This window comes from Lissotriton vulgaris, chromosome 6, assembly GCF_964263255.1.
Source record: "Lissotriton vulgaris chromosome 6, aLisVul1.2, whole genome shotgun sequence".
NCBI lineage: Eukaryota > Metazoa > Chordata > Amphibia > Caudata > Salamandridae > Lissotriton > Lissotriton vulgaris.
This window is the reverse complement of record NC_141694.1, coordinates 1,452,660,105-1,452,683,124: the sequence shown is the minus strand read 5'-3', so window position 1 is coordinate 1,452,683,124 and position 23,020 is coordinate 1,452,660,105. Positions and strand designations below refer to the sequence as shown.

Below are 23,020 nucleotides of genomic sequence, written 5' to 3'. Positions count from 1 at the left end.
GACTGGTCTTAAACACATAGTACCCTTTCTGGCAAAATGAAGAATCAAGGCCCGCAAATCGCCTTTTTTCACGTGGCCTCAGATGGAGAGGGAATGGATGGATGGATGGATGGATGGATGGATGGATGGATGGATGGATGGATGGATGGATGGATGGATGGATGGATGGATGGATGGATGGATCTGCAATTCTCTTGCAAAGCTGATCCAAATGGTGATCTGGGAAACCAAGAATTGCCTGTGTTTAGAAAAGAACCCCGAGACAATAGCGATACAAAAACGCATTCTGCAACGAGGATGACAGAAGATGGTACTTTGTCAATGATCACCTAAGGAACTCTAGCTACCTCCATTGTGATAATTTACTCTTCCCTCGCGGTTCTTACAGGAGAATCAATACATATATTTGTCAATCAGTCAGTTCAAGGGATGTACTCATTTGAATCCCATTACTCTGTACAATTACTTTTATTCTGCTCTGGGTTTGCATTCAGGAATAACAGGTCTTCAACAAGCTGATTATATAACTTTTTGAATCTATTGTCTGTGAGGGAGTGAGAGATTGTTTAATTGATTATTTTGTAAACAACTAGGGCACTACAGCTTATAGAACAATGGAGTAGGAGGTAATGAGAGGTGCCTGTATCGGAAATATATTTGGCACAAGTCAAAAGCAGAAGGCAGACATTTCAGATACTGTTTGGGTATAATCAACATATTGGTGATTAAAATTTCCTCCGTTTCTGAGAGTCTCTCCAAATAGTTCTAGGTAATGGTTAAACAGAGCTGATGAAATAGTTGAGCCCCGCCTAAGCCCTTTGGTCAGGCGGACTTTATAGATCCAGAACTTCGTATTTTAACTACTTGTAACTGGTTCAACAAATAGGACGTGAAGCAGTTTAGATCTACCGTCTCAATGCTTCCAAGACATAAATCGGGTGGAAATGGTGGACTATATTGAAGACATTAGAAAGATCTAAAGAGCGCAAGTAAGCAGGAGTTGAGGACGCAGAGTGAGCCAAAAATTTCCATAAGGGCAGCCTATGTGCTGGAGTCCTCTCTGGAGCCAGATAAAAAAAAAATTCTCAAGCAGGTTGTTTGTCTGGATGTGGACATATAGTTGGGATGCTACAGGGCTTACTACTAGATTTCGTGATAAGGGAAGAGTTTAGACTGAAAGGTAGTTTATTCATGGCACTGGCATTAGCCAAAGGCATTTTCAAGAGTAGAAAGACATGTTCAATTTTCAAACTGTCCTGGAATACCCAGTTAGGAACTGACTAGGGAGGGCCCAGTAGGGTAGCAAATAGTCGTCATGTTCCTTGCTACTAGAATTACACATTGCATCAGAGAGTCAATTAGATTGTTTAACCTTGGCCACAGCTTAAAATAATAATTCAGGTGAAGAGGTCCACTGGGGTTTACAGTTCAGTTTTAAGTTGCTTGGGTTGTTGGGGCTTGGAGGAGGGATAGTTTAACAGACTTTACTTTCTCAGCACAGAAGTTCACAAAGCCTTCATTTTTGGCTTGTGGACCAGGCGCCATGATTATGGTTGTCTGGTTGTTAAGCTATAATCACACTGAATTGAAGTTTGGTTGTTTCGTGGAGGTGTGCAGAAGAGAATTAATGTGAAGGTATTTAGCTCAAAAGATGTAAGGTTTGTAGTTTGCTCTGCTAGTCCTAAATCTAGATAGATTAGAAGAAGAGTTTTCTCAATCATTTGCATTCAATATAGGTTTTCGAGAACCAGGGGAACAAAGGCTTTGGTCTTTTTATCATTGCTTTCAACAGAGCACATCGCTCAATTAAGCTTCCCATGCACTTATTGTATTCATCCATTGTGCCATTCATATCTTGCTAAAAACCAGGAGTTACCACAAGCCAAGTTGATCTGATTTTTTCTGCTGGACAAAGGTCACCATGAAAGGAATCTGAAGGATATAAAACCAATCAACTGAGATGGGTTCCTTGGTGATCAGAAGTGTACCTTTTGAAATTATCAGATTAGAATGCAAAAACCAATGCACTGCAAAGCTTGCAAAGTTAAAAAAATAGTTGTCTCTTAGAAATAAGTAAAAAACATTAACAGGTTTGTTGTGCTCACTGCCTCAAAGGGGATTAAAATTACAAAGGAAAACTCTGGACTCAAATTATCAGTTGTGTCAAAGTATCTATGCTAAAGTTCGCAACAGTGTCTGGAATCACCAAAAAGTGTTTAACCACAAAATAGCAATGATGTAGTAGGCACTGGAATGAGAACTGAGCGTTCTTGGACAGAGGGTTGTTGGGGTGCCCAATAGGTACTTGAATGAGATTTAGAAGTTCCTTCTTGGACAGTGAGTATGTAAAGATCTGTGGTTCAAGATGGTGCGATGGGAAAGTTGTTGAGCTTGGTTATCTGGGCAGGCATGGGGAAGCATTTAGGTTTTATGAACTTTCAATGAATTCACAAAGATCCTCATCTTTGAGGGATGCTTTAGCTCTATTTGGGTCACTCCTAGGGAATCTATCTCGCCAGCCATTCTCCAATGTATGCAAGTTTGGAGATACTCCTTTTTAGTTGACCATACAGCATTTAAATGCTTTTCACCATCCAGTCCCAAAATATGTGCAGTGGGCAGTGGCGGTGCGTCCATTGGGGGCGTTGGGGCGTTGCCCCACTCGCCATGGACGACCGCATTGCCTGCCAACACTGTCACATGCATTAAAAAAAAAAACAAATCTGATGATTAAAAATCGGAGCGCACTGCGCGCTACCGGCTCCGGGAGAAGCCCGACGGTACCGGGCATCACATAGGAAGTGGGTCATGGGGGGCGGGGCTTCGGCAAAGAGTGGCAGCAGGCAGAGCAGAATAGCGGAGTACTGCACAATGCGCAGGTGGAATCCAGGAGTAGTCAACAATTTGACGGGCCCGCGCATGCGCACAGTGGGGTAGACATCCCCCCCCTCCCTCCATAGCACTCAGAGAACAGGCAGAGACCCGGGGCCCCGGCCTCATAATGGGCAGAATAGTATCCGGCCTGGAGCCAATCCTGGCGCAGTGTTGCTGTTAACGCTGCGCCAGGATTGGCTGCTGCAGCAGGATGGTGCTGTGCGTGGGTGTTGGCTGGCTGCTGAGGGATGGCCAATCACCATATGGCTATATCCAGCCATGTTGCGGTGATTGGCCATTTCCTAGGCTGTCGGGACGTCACCACGCATGGCGCACTGCTGGCACTGGGCACAACAAGTAAAGTGAAAGTGGAATTAGTAGTCAGAGAAAGGGAGAGTCACGAAGAGTAGACGTGTGGCCAGTTCGTCCTTGTGTGTGTCTTAAACCAAGATTCCGGAGTCAGTGATTCACGCAACTCATCCTAGCAGATGTACTCCTCACTCGGTGCCTCCCGGATTCAGTCTACCTGTAAGTAACTTAACTTTTCTGTACAGTCTTTGGAGGTGGCAAGTTATCCTGACAACACGTGGCTAAGCTAACCTGCATCCTTGGAACAGTTAGCAATGATGACATCACTGAGCTACCGGCAGATCCAATGAGCAAGCTAAATTGCAGGATTCATTTGTAGAAACTAAAAATGTGTCTTCCCCTTAGAGATTCATTAGATTTAAGTTCAAACAAGTTATATGTCATATTTTGTTTCAATAATTCACAGTTGTCTACCTCATGTATGCCAGTTCAGTCAGTCTTTGCTTTTTTTAACCCACAGCACTTTGCATTCTGGAACGTGACATTTTCTGCGAAAAGAATGACCTAAAGTCGAAGCATGGAAAGCGTTATTGTTTTAAAAGCCAGCACTCTTTCGGGGTGACATTTGTTTACTCCATGATGCGCGTTTTTTTAGAAGTGTATTTATTATTGGTGGCAAGAATGCAATGCTAATTGTAAATAACACAGCACATCACAACCGCCGGCTCCGGAAATGGCTTTGTGCGCAGAGCGCTGTGTTTTCTGAATGTGTTGGCTTGGTCAGCGCCAGAGGTGGGCTGTGTGGGCACACATAATGTGTTGCCTCCGTCTCACATTGTGTGCCTCATCTGTAACGCGATCAGAGCTTTATGTCTGCGGCTGTTATTACTTGCCGACTTTGGTACTGGGGAACCAGGTTGGATGGAGTTTTGGGCGTGGGCTCAACATTCTGTGATTCTGGGCAAATGACAATCTTCCCGTGCCTACCAAAAAATTACTTTATACCAATGTAACGTTACTAGTGCTTATTGAAAGCGCTTCAATGCCTTTGAGTCGAGCTTTTTGCTATATAAAACTGCAAAAAACAAATGGGACACTTTAAAGTAACACCTTCAGGAATTGCCCTTTTAGTGAAATGTAATTCGGAATCATCAATGTGCCCTTCCTTGCCAGTCTATCTCTGGTGGAGCAGTTCTAGTACAGGAACTGTATTTACAATGAGGACTTCCAGTGTTCGTCAGGAATATAGAAAAATTCACCTTCATGAATCTTCGGTTTGTAGGGCGAGCGCTTTAAAATAATGATCTACTTGGAAACATTTGTACAGAAGAGCTTCTGCTGCCCCTATAATGAACTAGCCTCTAAGTTATAGACTCTGGTGGCAGGAAGGGGATATCCCGCCTCCATTTCCTTATTTGCCTAAATGTGTGATCCTGAGTAAATGGCTTTGAACATCTCGTGGTTTTAATTCACAAATCTACTGTGGGTAACCTAGTCCCCTACAGTCCCTGCGGCGGACCCCATCAACATAAGCCCATATCTGTGAGATATCGGGAGACTCCGTGGGAGGGGGGATCGTCACATTCTGCAAGAACTCCCGCATCATTTTGTGTTACTCCACTGCATATCCACCAAAACTGTTAGCTAACTCAGAGTGGTTCTGGTCACAGTGTAATCTGTATAAAAATCGGCTGAGTTATTCAACAGGGGAATACAAATCGAGTTTCATATCAGCTAGGAGCAGCGCTGCGCACTCACACAAGGAAAGATGGTTTGCAGCTGAACCTGAAGGAAGGCCACTATGGTAACAAAAGCGAGGTAAGTGGGGTACTCCTGGCGACCGGTTATAGGACTCGCATTCTTTCTGCATTTAGTGGATTTCATTCCTCCATGGGTGTGAATCTTTATTTTAATCATTCCACACATCAGCGAACTCTGGCCTCAGAGAACAGCATGCTGCATTTTGGAGCAGGGGCTAGTAATACAAAACCTTTTGATCGGACCGGGCGGGCATCATTGCAATATAAAATGCTCCTTGGGCCTGAAAGTCTACAAAGATTCATCGGTATACACAGAGTAAGAACCCGGCAAACAGCAACTGAATCGTCAAGAGCAGCATTATACAGGGCCACTGCTATCATGTAATTATGCGGCCGCGTGTTTTTTTTCGCTTAAGTATGCATTTGCCGCATCTGCCACATAATCCATCGTCTTCTGCATAATCTTCTGATTGTAATAAAAAAAAGGTTCATTTCTATCTCAAAGGGTTCAAAAGTTACTAAAGACGCAGCAACACGTGCTGCCCCTCAGTGGAAGGCCCTCTGTAAAGCTTGATTGGTCACCATTCTGTTGCTTATTGCTATAGTTTTGTGTTAAACCGGGGCTAATGAGGGTCAAGCAATGCCCAGGAAGTGTTAACAAGTGCAAAGATGACAAAAACATGCAGTAATACGATCGTAAAATGTGCCACATTAAACCACATCATTTGCGTTTTCTTGCCGCAAAATGTGGTCCTTCCCTGCCGCATAATTCCAGTGGCCCTTATTATACATTGCATCACAGGCTTTTTAGGGGGACCATGGGCATAGCTGCCTTTGGTGTAGTGACAGGGGTGCCCATGGGCTTGAGCGGCCTATGCCCTGATAGTTCTTCACTTTTACTGCCCACTTGCAGCCAAATGGGTAGTTTCCCTTGCTTGCACCAGGACCATTGGCAGCATTACTGATGGCGTCATGCAGCTCGTCTCTGTTTTTTAGACACCACATACATATTTGTTGCTGTCCTCTCCGCTGTCTTGACGGAGTAGGGTCCTCAGACATGCCCCCTCCTTGTGTGCTGCTTTTGCGTCCACGTAAGTTTTTCGCACTTAAGTTGCTTGCTTCTGGTTCCAAGCAGCTTCACCTAAAAGCGGCTTTGGAATTTGTAAGTGAACTTCCTGACTGTGAGTGCGTACAGAGGTGGATATTTAGGTTTAGCGTTGGGCCTGGGACCGGTTGGTTAACTGTTCTGCATTAAATGGTTCTAAAAATCGTAATGAGCTCTTGAAGGCAGTAAGGAATGGCATGGCCGAGGGGGCCGCCGTGTCTACAGTCTACGCACTTAGGGACAGAGGTGGGCTGATCTATTTCCAAATGCATTGTGCGTCACGTACATCGACTGGGCTATAGGCGTTTTGGGGCTGGCCCGAGTCCGAGTCAAGCATATATGTCAGGCATGACTCCCTACTTTGGTTTCCTATGCGGTCTGAGACTGAGGTCTGGGGACAGAAGTGAGTCCGAGGGTGGCACGGGGTCGGGGAGCACTAGAATGGATAGATTAGGTCCTGGGTGTGTCTGGCAGGTCGGTCGGCAGTCCGAGAATGGATTTGAGGCTGTGGTTACCATGGATGGACTGGAGGTCAGAGTTCAGATCCTCTCAGATCAGGGCAGGGGCAGGGCATATTTGAGAACATCACAGACATGCATTGCAGATTCTGGGAGCATCTCTCCCACACGGTGTTTTGGAAGACCTCGCCTGCAGGTAGTGGCCCGAATGTTCTCCTTTCGTATTCCACCAGTCCCACGTACATGGATGAGAACAGGTTATAATGTACGGCAGGTTCCTATGAAGCTCTGTTTGATAATGGCCTCCATTTATGTGCAACCCGGCTCTATTAAAGTTATTTTTAAACACACGTAAAGGGCGGAGCTCGGTGACCCGCAGCATCAACAAACATACATCATTGTGACGTTGACAGTTTTCCTAAATACACAGGAGAAAATAAAGGGCATTGCAGTTGAATTAAAACAGAAAGAAAATTATATACACCCCTACCCCCATTGTACAGTCTACCTACCATACAAGGGCTCTATTAAAGTTTGCCGTGATGAATTCTGTGGTGAGATGGTGGTGCTCTCCTTATTGGTCTTTTTGAGGGTCTCTTCGTTCACGAAGACTCTCACATGCCTGTTTCTTCGCTTTCTCAAAGGACATTTCACTCACTGGTGATACGTGCGGCTTCCAGTATCTACAGCTCTTTCATCTTCAACTCAACATGCGAACGTGGAAGTGGAAGTGGATGTGTTTGTCTTGGTTTTGAAATAGGGTTAGGGAGACTAGATTTCTCTGGTTGTTTGTGGGGGTGAGGGTGCTGGTTATCATTGAGTTCAAAGGATTTTTCCAATCTTAAAAAGGCAACTTGTAGCACTTGTAGGTAGCACTGGGCAATGTTGAGGTCTGCACTAAAACTGGTTTCACTTCAGGAAGACTGATTTTTACACTTAGAAGGTTGCAGATGTATCTGCCCAGCTCCTCCTTTTCCCCTTGCCCATCCTGGCTAGATTTAAGTCTGGAAGGGACTGTTAACGTGTTAATATGCAGAGTTGGTATTAAGATTTGTTTCTTTGCTTATCCGAGTCTTTAGAAATGTTTTTTGAACGGTTTACAAGAGCTCGCCTTTAATCTCTGTATCTTGTCCATCTATACTAGACGGGACAGGAAATCTTGCAAACAGTTTAGTTCCTGCGCTTTAGGTTGGGAATTTTCTGAGTAGTGTGCCTACTTGAAAACACTACCTATGTAATAGGGCTCCCGGTTTTCCGTTTTTACGGATTTTTACATATAAATACAGACGGAAAACAAGTTTTCCTTTATCTGTATTTATATGTAAAAAAACGGGAAAATACTAGTATATTTTGCTGTGCTGCCGTCTGGTGTCTCACCTTCCTTAGAGGCTTAAGAGGTGACAGCTTCCCCAGCTTCCCGTGTGCACACAGAGCTGCCAGCCGCACCCAAGTACTTCACAGGTCTTTGAAAGACCATTTATTTGTTAATGAGGCTGCTTGGTTATTTCACCCCTTTTAGAGCCCCTGCCAGAGTCAGATTAGGACGGACTTCATAGCTGCCAAGGTTTCAGATTGCTATGTAAATAAGAGTGACATTTCAACTACCATGACTGATACTTTCACAAGCAAAATAAAGCAACGCATAATAGGGAGACAGGATATAAGTATCAGAATTTACATCCATTTAAGCAACTAGAAAAAGAAGATTTTAAAATTGCAGCAGAGCACCAGAAATTGAAGGGCACTTCCCTTGTAACCTTACCGTACTGTTAAGGTCGGCGGGACGGCCCGGTTCCTCTAGAACACGGGTACTCATAGTACGGCCTGGCAAGCCTTCCCTGGCGGCCCGGGGACCTTCCAGTCATCGCACCAGTGTTTAAAAAAAAATAAATTAAAGACTGACATATGAATATGGAGTTAACTGCATTTGGGATTGGTTAAAAGGGATTGTTCTATATACAGCCATGCGTTGATTTCTCGAACAGAAGTTTTCAAATACATTTTCCACATTGCTTTGCAGAGACCTCTAACCTGTCCCCATAGCCATTGATCAACATCGACATCGCAGTTTCATAACGAGCCCACAAGAACTGTCTAACTGTGAAAACAGTTTATGAATTGCAACGTTTAGTCAACCATACACTGTCAGCTAAAATAATTCACCATCATCTTGTGCATAAGGCAACTTTATGTCTACCTTACACCTTACAAATAAGATCGGGTGTCACACAGAACATTTTGCCCTGTCAAAGGTTATTAATGGATTCTAACAATGTCAGGATGGAGCTGAACATTTTTTTTTAAAGACTGTCTGCAACCAGAGCGGAGCGCGACTCTGGGAGACTCTGCTGCTCTGTGGGGGCCAAAGAAGAGGTGTAATACAAAAGCCCCATTAACATGCAAATGGTCTTTTAAAGACCTGTGAAGTGCTCGGGCGGCTGTGTGTGCATGCTGGGAAGCAGCCTGGGCTGACACACAGGCAGGGTGAGATAACAGAGGGAGGTAGAGGGAGGGAGACAGAGGGAAAGGGAGTGAGGGGAGGGGAGTGAGGGAAGGGGAGTGAGGGAAGGAGTGAGGCAAGGTGAGGGAGGGAGTGAGAGAAGGGGAGTGACGGAGGGAGTGAGGGAAGGGGAGTGAGGGGAGGGGAGGGAGAGAAGGGGAGTGAGGGAGGGGAGTGAGTGAATGGGAGGAAGGGAAGCTTACAGAAGCTGGTACTTACTTGGGCCGGGGCCGGAAGCAGAGTCCCAACTTGTAGTGTGGCGAGGACGGCTCCATTAATTACTAAAGCAGCATCTCTCTGCAAGGCAGTGGCTGCAAGCTCATGAATTCAGCTGCGAGCCACCGTAGGCTACCATAATTCGGGGGTTTGTCAAGGCGTATCAGTGATAGGATCCCTCTAGGCTTGCGTCAGTCCAGTGAGTAGTCCCAGGCGCAGCACGGCCGTCCAGTGACACACAGACCCAGGGCTAATGAACGCGCGCTGGGTCTGCATCAATCTCAACGGACGCTGTGGTTATTCACTGAACTCAGCTCTGCACGTTTGTATCATGGGAATTCAAGCCAATAGGCTTAAATCTTTTAAACAGAAACAAAGAGTGGGGGTTAAGTTCTACCCAAAAGCAATCTTCCTTTCTCCCCAAGCAGGAATCTAATGACCCAACATGACCTGTGTTGTGCCTGCCTCCAGGCCTTCGACAGAGATCACAGATTGGGGTTTATTTACAAGCTCCTCGCGTTGCATTGTCAATTTAAATAAATGTGGAAAAATACTAGCTGTAGCGTCATCTTTTGCTTGTGGCAAAAATAAATGTGGATAAATACAGAAAAAATCGCCGAAAAATAAATATGGATAAATACAGACGGAAATGGCAAAAAAATAAATACCATAAAACCGGGAGCCCTACTATGTAACAACCTGCATGTCTGTTGCTTTTCGCTAGGCTACAAGTCTGCAGTGCATTGAGTGTTGGCTAGATATTTATTTGTGCCTATGCCAGTGCTGCCAACTGGGGATTCTCCTGAACCTTGGATGAATAATTAATAGTTAAAATATTTTGTTACTTTTTACTGCACAGCCTTTTAACTGCAGGGCATCGACAGGAAGGAAGGTTACCGTTAAACCTGTAGAAAAGCAATCAGCCTCATTAAGAGACCTGCATTGTATTCTCAGTTTCCCACTAACTGTTCAGGCAGTTGGTGCAAATTAACATTCTGCCACGAACTAGGAATAGTTCTCAACATCTATTGGCCCTTAGTTGCATTGCCCTGATCCCTTCAGAACAGCCCTGGTCTTGGGGTGTAGGGCGGGTTCATGCTGTCTCATATACTGTATGGGTTCATGCTGTCTCATATATATAGTCCCGGGGCAGGAGACATGCTCTCACATATTTCACCCATGCATTCGCACCCTCTTCTTGCCTGATGGTCCTTCTTCCTGAAGGACTGCGAGTGCGCACCCCCCTTCTCACGAGTGTGTCTCAAGCCCCGGGCCCGCACCCTCCCTGATTCGGTCACAGACCAGCGCCCCGGGATGTTTTTCTCCTAAGCGCTGCAGGAGTCTGTTATGAAGCTCTGTGGTTATACTGAATAAGCAGCTACCTATGTTATATGACAGCTCTTTAATAAATACCTGCACTTTCACAATTGCTTTATTAACCTTCCTGCTTTCTCAAATTTGCTTGAAAATGCTCCATTTTTCCACTATTTTTTCAAAATTTTCTCGGGGGGAAATCCCCCCGAAACCCTCCTTAAGGGGTTCGGGCTCGCTCGCTACGCTCGCTCGCTACGGTGCAGTATGATTATCACTTTCCGCCCCACCACTTTCAAATGTCACCAGCCGCCACTGGCAGTGGGCTTGCGTTTGGTTCCATAATCCCAAAGGAGTTCTTCTGCTCAAGACTCAATATTATTGCAGTGAATTGTTTCACTATTAAAATTAAGGATCATAAATATGCTTTCATATGGTTTGTTGAATTGAGGATATTGTTCTCCAAGTTCCACTGTGTTAGTCTGTGTAAGCACAACATATTTTTCTTTTCTTCTGGGGATCTCAAGGGTAGTTAGACCAAAAGGCACCTACTAATGAGGAATTCAACAGTATCAGAGGGTAGTTGGTAGAAACCAAGTCTCTGCATTAGTTTAGATAGATGAGATTCCAGGAGTAATGTTCCCTCGCAAACACACATTTATGTAAATTGACAAAATAGCTCGACTTTTCTGTTAGGATGGACATAATGGATCAGAGGATCTTCATGAGATAAGGCAAAGGCCCTTGATTTATTTCATTTTACAGCCATGTATGTCCTGCTTCAATTTCCATGATAAATGAGAGAGGTGAATCATGAGAGAATAGACCTCATTTTTTAACAATGGAAATCCTATTTCTATGTCAAAAGCAAAATACAGAACAAACTCTAAAGCAGCTGATCACATGCAACAAAAACTCTGCAGCACAGAAGCCCCCCTCCCCCCACCACTAATCCCTCTTGCCACACAGGGAGCACACTGTCTCCAGCAGAATGAAATGAAATGAAATGAAAAATTCCATTCATATAGCGCAGACTACCCGGAGGCCTCGCAGAAGCCAAGAGGCAGCAACTACAAAACAAACAAGGCAATTTACTCACCTAGACACACGTGACATGCTCACAGCAGGACATCTGCATCTGAGTAAATCCAAGCACAGACTGATACCAGCTCATTCTCAGAAGGCATTAGAGTCAGGGAGGGGTATGTTATGTTATGTTATTTTATTTTGTATAGCGCTCAGATGCCGCAGCCAAGAGGCGTCCCGGCACTTTTTTGGAGATGAAACACACAACACAGCAGAAAGGACCAAGTAACACTGGAGCTAGGCAGAGGAGGACACTGCAACTGGCGAACAGTCACATTCCAGCCAAATTACAGCTTTGGTTCTGCTAGGATCCACGATGAGGGCAAGAGAAGGGTGCAGATGGTGATCCAGGGTTGTCAGGCATCAATTCTGGGACATTATAGTTGTGAAGGGTTTTCTCAGACAGTGGGGAGAGGACTTGGATCTACACTCCACCAGCTCTAAGCACCACCGCTATCTGGCCACCTTTAAAAAGGAACTCAAAATCCTCCTATTTCAAAGTCGCTCTGGATATAGTAGTGAACACTTCATTGCATGAACATCCCCAAGATTCACTGCCCAAATTTTCAATCACTTAAAATATGTTTTCGGTTACGATGCTTAATATTTGTAGATGTAGATTTGTATCTGTAATTGAATTCCTGTTCTCCTGTGTAGTGCTCTAATTCTTTTGGGCCACGTTTGAGCCAAAGAAAATTGCAATAAATACTGTGAAAAAAATAATGAGAAGTAGCACTAGTACATAACAGAGTTAAAATGAGAACAGATAGACAGTAAGAGTAGCAGAGTGAGCTCTATATATATGCTTGGACAGGCTCTCCGAAACCAATTATTGACCTGATGGACACATTGCAATTCACACAACTATAACTTAACACTGGGAAAGGTCTTGATTTGTTAGAAGTAGTTTTGCAAAGGATCTCCAGGTCGGATGCCTCCTTTTAGATTTCACTTTGTTGTTTTTGGTCAGGAGGGAGACACGTTGATATGCGATGGCATGATAGAAAGCTGGGGAATGAGGGGTGTGAGAGGCTGGCCTGGTATATGATGTACACTAATGTAAGTGGGCACCTTGCATCAGTCCAGACAATCCTTACGGTGATTTAAGAGGTCTCAGACAACCTTAGACAGCTATCCAAGTGGTAGCTGTGGAGAGCAGCCTTCAGGCGTCTTGAAGGATTGTAAAGCAGCTTGTTTTACCAGGATATAACCTTATAGTGTAGATTAAATGAAAGACAACTTATCAAGGTATTTATAAAAAATATATATTTATTATATAATACTCTAGTACATTCCAGTATCTCCTTCACGGAGACATACACAATACTATAGCAAAGGAATCACAGTAAATAGCACTAATACACAGTGGGCCCCATGGGGGGACAAAACCATATACTAAGAAAATGGTATAAGAACCATGACCCAAGTCAGGACAATGTTGAGAGCTTGTAGAATCACTGGGGAGCCAAGGAACCATCTTAGGTAAGTAGGCAGTGACCCCACGGAGGGCATGTGCTGTGTGAGAACACAACCGCGGGCTCTGTGCAACTTTAAGTGTAAGTGGCGGTTGAATTTTTAAAGAATAAGGACCATTCCCAGTGGACCCTGAAGAAACCCGGGGAAGACAGAAGGTTGGAGAGCCACCCCACCCGTGGATACCATGGTATCAAAGTTACCTATCCCCGGGAAGTGTGAAGTGGTGTCGGAAACCGCAGTCGAACCCAATAGAGGTCTTCAGGAAAATGCTGCTGCTGGAAGAGGAGAAAGTGTCCCTGGGAATCCAAGCGTGGATTCTTGACGAAGAGTAACTGAAAGTAGAGGGGATAGAGTCTAGGTCACTTGGGAGTGACCAGGGGCTACATAGATGAATACCCATCTATGTTGGGTGCTTCAGGATAGTTGTCGAGGACCTTGACTCTGCAGCTGTGGGGACCAGGTGACACGGAGGACGACCAAAAGCCAGATATACGCTGTCCCACAAAGGATGTCGAGTGCTGAGGAGTTGCTGTCCGGTAGTAGCACCAACAAGCCTTGGCAAAAGGAACCCACGCAGGAAGTCAGGAAGAGGACTACCCACGTCCGGGAGACTCACCAAGAGCAGGGGAGTCAGGGCAAGCCCTGAGCAATCGGGGAACCCAAAGAAGTCATAGGTGACCCTCTGCAGGACCCACAGGTCGAGGACACTGGAGTCACAGGAGGACCATGGGCAGCTTTACAAAACAACAGGCCACAGAGCACACCGTGCAGGTTAGCTGAAGATCTTTGAAGGAGAATTTGCCAGAGGTTGGGGATACTTTGAGGCCAAGGCACTTGCTGCAGAATTGCCAACGAACATTTGCACTTGCAAAAGTATGCGGTGCACAGGGATTCGGGTATTGCAGCCATCATGAGGGATTCTGACCGTAAACTGGGTGAGAAGGCAGCTCGGGCCTCAAGGGACGTAGAAAGCCACCTCCTGTATTGTTGAACCCTTCGGAGTCTGTAGGAGCTTGGAATCAGCAGACCGGTCAGCTGTGTTGCGGTGCCTGCAAATGCAGGGGAGAGACTCCTTCACTCCATGTGAGATTTTCTTCAGGTGTCTTGGATGCTCCACAGGTCCTACATGGATCCTGTATGGTTCTCAGCACATACGAGGCAGCAGACAGAGAGGAAGACTAAGTCAGGCCCAAACGAAATCCAGAGTGCCCAGACGGTCGAAGTGCTGTGGTTTCAGTTCTGGATCTTGTCCACAACGAATCTAGGGACCTACAGACTGGTAATCCCTTAAGTACGCTAAAGAAAGGTTTGGGAAGATTCAGGGGACCCTACCAAGGGAGGGTTTGGACAGGGGGAAGGTTACTGCCGTGTCTGAGCGTGAGCCAACGACTCCCAGGACTGGTTTGAACTGGACTACGCACGGAGACACCAAATGTGCCCCTCATGCAGACTCTCAGACACTGGCAAGCGCACCTACCCAGCCCTTGTGAGAAGTTAGCCTGGCATATGATGTCCACTATTCTAGTGGGCACCTTGCACCAGTCTAAACGACCCTTATTGATGGTGGTTGTAAAGTCAACCTTATAGACAAGCTATCCTAGTGGTAGCATGGACCAGCAGTCATAGGCTAAGACTTCAGAAAGCATGTGAAGCAAGCTGTTTTACCAATTATAATCCCTTGAATACCAAATGAAAGGACACCACACAAGGTATATATCAAATATATATGTATTTATTTCTAACACAACTAGTAGTTCACTCCACACTCGTTCCTCATAGCAGTCAAATATCCAGACAAAGTGTGCACCTCTGTCTGAGACAACCTCCCTTGGAAAACCCACTCTTGAGAAAACTCCCAGGAGAGCTCTTCGGGGAATCGCTTCTGGGTATCTGGTGGCATGATCCACTACCACCAGAATAAACCTATGTCCAGAGGCTGTTTGGGGATCCATTGGTCCAACAATGTCAATCACTACTCTTTCAAAGGGAACCCAAAGGGAACCCCCACCACAGGTAGTGGTTTGTGGTGCCACCTGATTTGCCACTGGCTTGGCAGGTGACACAGGAGCGACAAAACTCCTTGGTGTCTTCTGACATGTGGGGCCAGTGAAAGTGAGGGACAAGCCTGTCCCAAGTCTTGTTCAGGCCAAGATGTCCTGCAAAGGGAATATCATGGGCCTATGTAAGAAGGAAGCCCCTGAATGCCAAAGGCATGACAAACCTCCTGAAAGCACCAGGCTTGGGGTATCTAGCCTCTGCCTCTGAATACTGAGCCCTTCATCCCAATAGACTCTATGGGTTCCATTAGCATTCCAAGCAGCCTCAGCAGCAGCTTGTTGTCTGAGGGGTTCAAGAGAAGGGCAGTCCAACCGTGCCTGCCTCAGATCTGCCCTTGAAGGTCCCCCCTGTCCCAAGAAACTCAACCTGATCATGCTCAAGCTCTTCTAGGACAGTTCCTTCTTGTGTCTCACAATCAGCTTCCTTGGAAGGCTGATCCTCATTCTGAGGCAAGGCACTGCCTTAACCCTACTGCTTTTCCTCTTGGTAGGACACTGGTCCATTATTTCAGGATCCAGGGCCTGTTCAGTGTTGCAATTTTTGACCTGTGACCTGGTCACAGCAAGGACATGAGCTGATATACCTAACATCTCTACATGAGTCCTATACTCCACTTCAGACCAGACTGAAGATTCTAGGTCATTGCCAAGCAAACATTCTACAGGGAGGACTAAACTAACAACAACTCTTTTGAGGCCAGTTACCCCTCCCTAGGAGAAATTAACAATTGCCATACTATGGGTGGTAGTGACATTGCTTGCATTGGTCACTAGGTAATTGTCACCTAGTATGATCTGTCCAGGGTCCACAAAGCTGGGTGTCACCATTGTGACACTAGCCCATGTGTCCCTTTAGGCCTGAGCCACGTTGTTATTAATTAAATGAGTCTGTCTGTACTTGCCCAAGTTACTGTGGCTCACAGTAGTGGACATAGCCATGTTCACATCACAGACAAGAACAGCTGGAGTTGGCATTCTGACTAGGCCAGAATCCACCTCAGTTCCCAGGGTCAACCCTACTAAAACCTTTGGTTTGAGAACCACCACTATTAGCTGCACTCGGGGGAACAGTTGCCTTAGGGGCAATGGTGGCTGATGCTGCCTCCTTTTTGGTGCAATCACTGGTCCAGTGAGTATTAACCTTACAAAAGTTGCACCATGGTTTCTTTGGTCCTTCTTTCTTTTTGGATTTCTTAGAACCCCCCTCATTAGAAGCTTTTTGGGGACCTGGCGAAGACTTCTGGTCTTTTGCTTTCTCCCCACCCTTTTGGTCTTGCTTCTTCTGATCACCACCTTGGTTCTGTACCTTCTGCTTCACCCTGGTTCTGACCCATGTGTCTGCCTTCTTACCCAATTCTTGGGGAGAGGTCAGATCAGAGTCAATCAGGTGTGGATGCAATAACTGGTTCTGAAAATTATTAAGAATCTGTTCTCTCATAATCAAATTATACAATCCTGTATAGTCATTGACCTTACTGCCCAATAGCCAGCCTTCCAGAGCCTTAGTAGCACAATCTACAGAGTCAGTCCAGTCCTGAGTCTGTGTCTTTTGGGTGTCTCTGAACAGCAACCTATACTGCTCAGTGGTTAAGCCAAACCCATCTATCAGAGCACTCTTCAGGACATAGTAGTTGTCAGCATCCGGTTCATTAACTGTCAGGAGCTTGTCTCTTCCTTTATCTGAAAAGGAGAGCCATAAGATTGCTGCCCACTGACTCTGGGGCACCTGCTGTACTCTGCAGGCCCTCTCCAAAGCAGTTATGCACTTGCGGATGTCATCCCCACTCTTGTAGGGAGGGACAATCTTACTTAGGTTTTTATGGTCATAAGACCTTTCCCTATCTCTAGGTACTGTGCTGCCACCAGTGGGCTCTAGCCCACACAATTTCCTCTCTCTCTCAAGAGCCAGGGTCTCTTTTGCAAGGGCAATTTCTTGCATCTTGATCCTAAGCTTGGATTCCCTTATGCTCTCTTCTCTGGGGAGAAGACATTCTTGCCACAGCTGAGGCATGGGACACCACTGAGTCATCAGAGTGGTTGGACTCACTGGAGAGTGACCTTCCTCTTCTGTGCTCAGGGTTAGGCCTACTTGGAGGTCTGGATTGGATTTTTCCTCCTCCAGTCCCAAATAGTTCTAGGTTAACCAAGTTCAGTTCCCTGACTTCTACCTGGTTAGCATCCACATCATCATCAGACTCCCCTTGGTTCTCACCAGTGGGATATTCTGTTGAGGGATGGCCCCCCCTCTGTACTACCCATTTGATCTGGGGTAGATGCCTTTTCTACATCATGCTCCACTAAATTATCTACCAGGTGGTTAAAGGCTGGACTCTGTCCTTGTCTCAGCCTTCTGGCTGTACACAGCCATGAAAAGTGAATGTGTCATATTTAGAAGGGAACTGGGAGGGTCCACTTCTTGCAGAGGCACACTAGACCCTGCTCCCAAGGGCATTTTCTAGTGAGGTGTGGTGTGTGCACCTACCTACACTAAATGTTTTCTACTAGAACCTCTCTAGGAGCTGTAGTCAGGGTGTGCTAATCCCTTGTCACCTACAACTGCTCAGTTCAGTAGAACTTCAGGTATTATAAGAACTTGATGTATATGTACCTACAGATACCTTAACGTGATCTTTCAAATGATATGTCAAGCTTATATTTTAAAACAACAGCAAGCTCTTATCCCATCCGCTGCACGCCAATGTGAGAAGTTAGCCTGGCATATGATGTCCACTATTCTAGTGGGCACCTTGCACCAGTCTAAACGACCCTTATTGATGGTGGTTGTAAAGTCAACCTTGTAGACCAGCTATCCTAGTGGTAGCATGGAACAGCAGTCACAGGCTAAGACTTCAGAGAGCATGTGAAGCAAGCTGTTTTACCAATTATAATCCCTTGAATACCAAATGAAAGGACACTACACAAGGTATATATCAAATATATATGTATTTATTTCTAACACAACCCCTCTGCACTTTTTATGAGGTCAGAGGTAAAAGTACATCACAAGTTACTCAATTAGCTTAGGGGCCTCACAAACCATATACTAAAGAAGTGGTATAAGAACCACGACAGAAACAGTGAGTAGGCCTAGGGCCTAGGGGATCGCTGGGGCTACATTAAACAACCAACGGTTAGGGAGTAGGAGGCCCACGGGAGACGAGTGCAGTGTATAAACACAGTCATAAGTTACCATTGACTTACAATGGAGAACGTTAGATTTACAAAGTTACTGTTTAAGGGGACTTCCGGATGGACTACGACAAAATCACTTTAGACTAGGATACTTCGGGAGTCAAGACCTACAGGAGGATCAGAGTACTCTTGTTACCTCACCCAGGTAAGCCGGGTGCATAGGTGCCTTTTGGTGTCTGGTTTCGTCGATGCTTTCAATGGAGATCTGCAAATAAGTGCTGCAGGCGACCAGAGGAAGAGTGTCCGGGTGGATCCAAGGGTGGATCGAAGATGTGAAGAACCTGAAAGCAGAGGGGACAGAGTCTGGGTCACTAGCCAGTGACCAGGAAGGAACTAGGCGATGTTGTGATGATCTCAGGTGAAGAAGTGAAGCTGGTCTCTGCAGCCAAGAGGACCAGGAGGTGTCGACGACGACCAGGAGCTGGATTTGAGCTGTCCCATGAAGGATCTAGTTGACTGCGGCGTCGGTATCCGGATTGGACCCGACAAGCCTTGGCAAGCGCAATCCATGCAGGAAGTGAAGATGGGCTTCGGGTCAGACCAGCAAGGTCTGAGGAGCTTCTGCTTTGCAGGGAAGCTGGAGCAAGCCTGGAGCAACCAGGAAAGCAGTTTGGTTTCAAAGGTTTGTCTTCAGGAGGCTTATTAGCTAATGGGCTAGCAACCGGGAAGACGTGTCTAGCTGAAATGCAGGAGCGGGCCCCAAACGGCACTTGTGGAGTGTGGAGGGCTGAGCTTCGGTGCAAATGGTGCTCGGGTCTGGGGCTTCTCGTACCCAATGCACAACTCCAAGTTACCTCAGGAGTCTATGCAGTTCGCAAAATGCAGGATGACCAGGGTATCCGGTCCCACGTCTCTCGTGTCTGCCACGGGACTCAGCTTTGCTGTGGATGTGGGTCGAAGAAGTCTGGAAGTCCAGTTCCTGTGTCGCCGAGTCTTCGGGTTCCCGCGGGAGCGTCGACAAAGCAGACTGGCAAGATACTGATGGTGCCTGTTTGCACAGGGTAGTCACTCCTTGACCACAAGGGAGATGTCTTATGTCTTCAGTCTTCTAGTCGAAATAGAACGTCAAAGGTCCAAGAGTTCTGTATCAAAGTTTCTTTCCAGGATAATCTAGAGTCCTGTGGAAACAGCTCCTATACTTATACTAAGCGAAGGGGCTGGATTACCTGCCTAGGTCCCTCCTATGGGTGGACCTGGGAAGGGGGTGGTTACACCCCTTTCCCTTTGTCCAGTTTCGCGCCAGAGCGGGGCTGGATTGCCCCAGCAACTGGTTTGAAACGTGCTATGCATGGAGCACCTTGTGTGCCCCAGGCAGTGTCTCAAAAAGCATGTGCTGATGCAGCCCTCCCTGTCCCAATACACATATGCCTGTCTGGGGAGGTACTGGCACCTCCCTGGACAGGAAACCTATTGTCCAGGCCTCCCCTGTCGGAGTTCCGTCCAGCAGCAGGAGGTCAGACTTGTGTCTGTGGCAGCAGCATCCATTTTGTGATGCTGGGGCTCGGTTTAACTTTAACCGGGTAAAGCAGGATAATACAGGTCTTTTCCCTCTAGAAGGGTGGAATGTTACCCCCGCCGCCACAATTGGGGGGGGGGAGGTAGTATTCCAAAGTGTTTGACACCTTACATGTTTTGATAAAGCCAAACCAAAGTTAGCATTAACCGCAAGGATTATAATGCACCTAAGAGTATATGGTACGGCTATATCATAGGACAGCTATAAGGAGATGGTTCCGAAAGCTGCAGAGGGGCTCAGCTCATGCTAGGGCACCCTCTCACATAAAACCAAGCACTTTGCCTCCAGGATTATCGCGGCCTACCATAGGAGTGACTTATAGGTGTACATGTGTCTCTATAGGTATACTATATCTAAGTAAGGGGTAATTACACCACTTTACCCAAGATGAGGGATCAGCCTGTGGTGTCAGTTTGGATGGCCAGTCAGGGGTGGGATAGTACATGCTGCAGCCCCTGGTAGGCCTTTGATGCAGATATGCCCTGGGTACCTATGGTACACTATACTGGGGTTCACAAAGGTGACAATTCCCTATCAGGTTTGTATCTAAAGTACATGGTATCAAGTTAGAGAGAGAACAGCCGGGCTGTGGGTCTGATTAGCAGGCCCACAGCCACACTAAAGTAAAAAAAACAGAAAAGCACAGAAAAAAGTGGGGGTGACCGTAGGAAGAAGACCCTACTCTCCTACAGCCCTAATACATTAAATCCGGTCTGGGAGGTGGTCACACCTCTCTCTGGCAGGATGCCCATTGTTCGGTCTTCCCCTGCTTGAGCTTGGCTCAGCACTAGGAGGGCAGAAATGTGTCTCTGGTCGGCGGCAACCATTTTGTGCTGTCCGGGACTAGAAGACTGGTACCAGGAACAGCAAGAGACTAATGGAGGGCTCCCCCGGTGGTTGGAAAAATACCTTCCACACCGGTTACCGGTGTGGAGGTATGTTTCCAACATGATTGACTCCAAACACAATAGAGTTTGTTGCAGCCGGTTTCGAGAAGATGGTCATCGCGCGGTCAGGTAGTGCCCCTCCATATTAGTCTATGGCTGCTTCTCTGAGGACCCGGGAGAATGGACTCCATAGGCTGCAGAGGTGATCAGCTCCTGTAGGGGCACCCTATCACTTAGAATCAAGCACCCAGCTCTCAGGATTGTAAAGGCCTGCTGTAGGGGTGACTTAGAGGTTGTAAGTGCAGTAACACTTAGATATAGTAAACCTATATCTTAAGTGGGGCATGAAGCAACTTACACAGGCTGCCATGGCAGGCCTGTAGGTCCAATTTGAATGGTCTATTATGGGTGGCATAATAGATGATGCAGTCCATGTGAGACCTCTGGGGTACCCATGCCCTGGGTACCATATACTAGGGACTGACAACGGTACCCCAGTATCCAATCTGGGGAGTACTCCAGTACAAAGCATAACAGTTTAGGGAGAAAGCAGATAGACTGGGGTCCTGATTAGCAGGATCCGAGTCAGACTAGTCAAAAAAGTATTATATCCAGCAAAAAGTGGGGGTAACCATAGGAAGAAGATTCTACTTTCTTACAAGGGGTCTCCCCAGCAGTACACACCAATTAATGGAATCCTTAGAGAATCCTGTGTATGTCCTTGAATTGGCATTTCATTTTTGTGTTCCAATGATCACAGAAGAACATTTAGTGCTTTTGTGGGCAATTACTTTTAGATCCTGGTTTGTCATCTGGGTCATTTGCTTCCTTCCACTGACTTTTGAGAACAAAGATTTCGGTCTGTAGCGTCAAAACCATGGGTCTCTGAGCGACCGCTAGAATGCAGTGAGGTGTTGAGGTATCAATCTGCCATACAATTCTGAAAACCAGAAGTAGAATTGCTTCACTTCTGTTATGTCAGTTGTTGTTATGCAGACAATTAGGTGGGCCTCGCAGCAAAGAAGTCAAGCTTGTGCCACTGTTTAAGTGGCCGTGTACATCATAGTTGTTAGGTCTCGCCTGGACATCGCATCCGAAGGATGCGTCCAGGCTGGAGACTTAAAGCTGTCTGACACGGGGGAATGAGGGACAAGAAACTGTGACGAGCTTATCCTGGCTGGATTGAGCTGCGTGCACGCGCGTCAACATTCACGCATGCGCACATCACAGCCACACGCATACACAGCACTCACGCATGCGCACATACACACGCATACACAGGCACACCCCCGTCACCTACACGCATACACAGAGACCCCTCCACACACACCAGCCCCTCTCCTCTCGGCTCCACACACACGCACACGCATTTACACTTACACAGACACGCAGGCACCCAGACAGGCAACCCCCCCCCCCGTCACACACACGCATACACACAGACTCCAGGACACATACACATACACACACACATGCACGCTCACACACATACACAGTCCGCCGCCGCGTGCGCACAGATGCCCCCCCCCCCAACAAGGCGACGCCCCACTCACCGGCATCCTCAGTGCAGCGGCTCCCACCGGCAGCAAGACTCTTCTTCCCTTCTTTGGCACCGGGGCGCAGGGTAGGCTCCTGCCTGCTCCGGTGCGCCAAACAATCGCGGCTCTTCCGTGGGAGGCGGGGTAGGCTCCCGCCCTCCTACTTCCGGTTGTCCCGCCCGGCCTGCCTGACTTCCTGGTCGCAGGCCGGCGCAAAACGACGCTGCATAAAAAATGCTTAGAACAGTGGTTCCCAAACTGTGCGCCGCGGCGCCCCGGTGCGCCGTCATGAGCAGCCAGGGGCGCCGCGCTCACGTTGGGAAAATTGACCTTATTGCAGCTGCAGCGCAAAAAACTTGCTGCCTGCATAATCCGGGAAAATTATTTGGCCCAAGAGCGCACGTACGTACGAGTCGTGCTTTCACAGGCGTAGTAGTCGCCATTACTGGCATATGCAGCTCGCCTCTGACCGTTTGAGGCACGTTATTGCTGCCCACCGTGGGATCCTCTTCGCAAGTAAGGTAAGGAACTGGCATAGGAGGGATTCCTGTTCAGTAGAACAGGAGAACAGGAGTACGGCAGTGATACACAAGCCAAGAAGCCAGACTGTAAAAAAGCGGGCTCCACGGAGCTTGTTAAAGCAGCCAGAGAGAAGGCTTTGCCTTGTCTTTTTATGTCTGATTTCTTTAACGAGCTCCGTGGACCCACCTTCTTACACTAAAACTAACGCAGGTG

At 46.9% G+C, this 23,020-nt stretch overlaps 1 protein-coding gene across 1 annotated transcript in view; it reads right to left on the bottom strand.

The window, feature by feature from the left end:
- The window catches only part of C1D (C1D nuclear receptor corepressor), a 147,646-nt gene that overhangs the window by 4,524 nt on the left and 120,102 nt on the right, over nt 1-23,020 (bottom strand). The window lies entirely within an intron of this gene.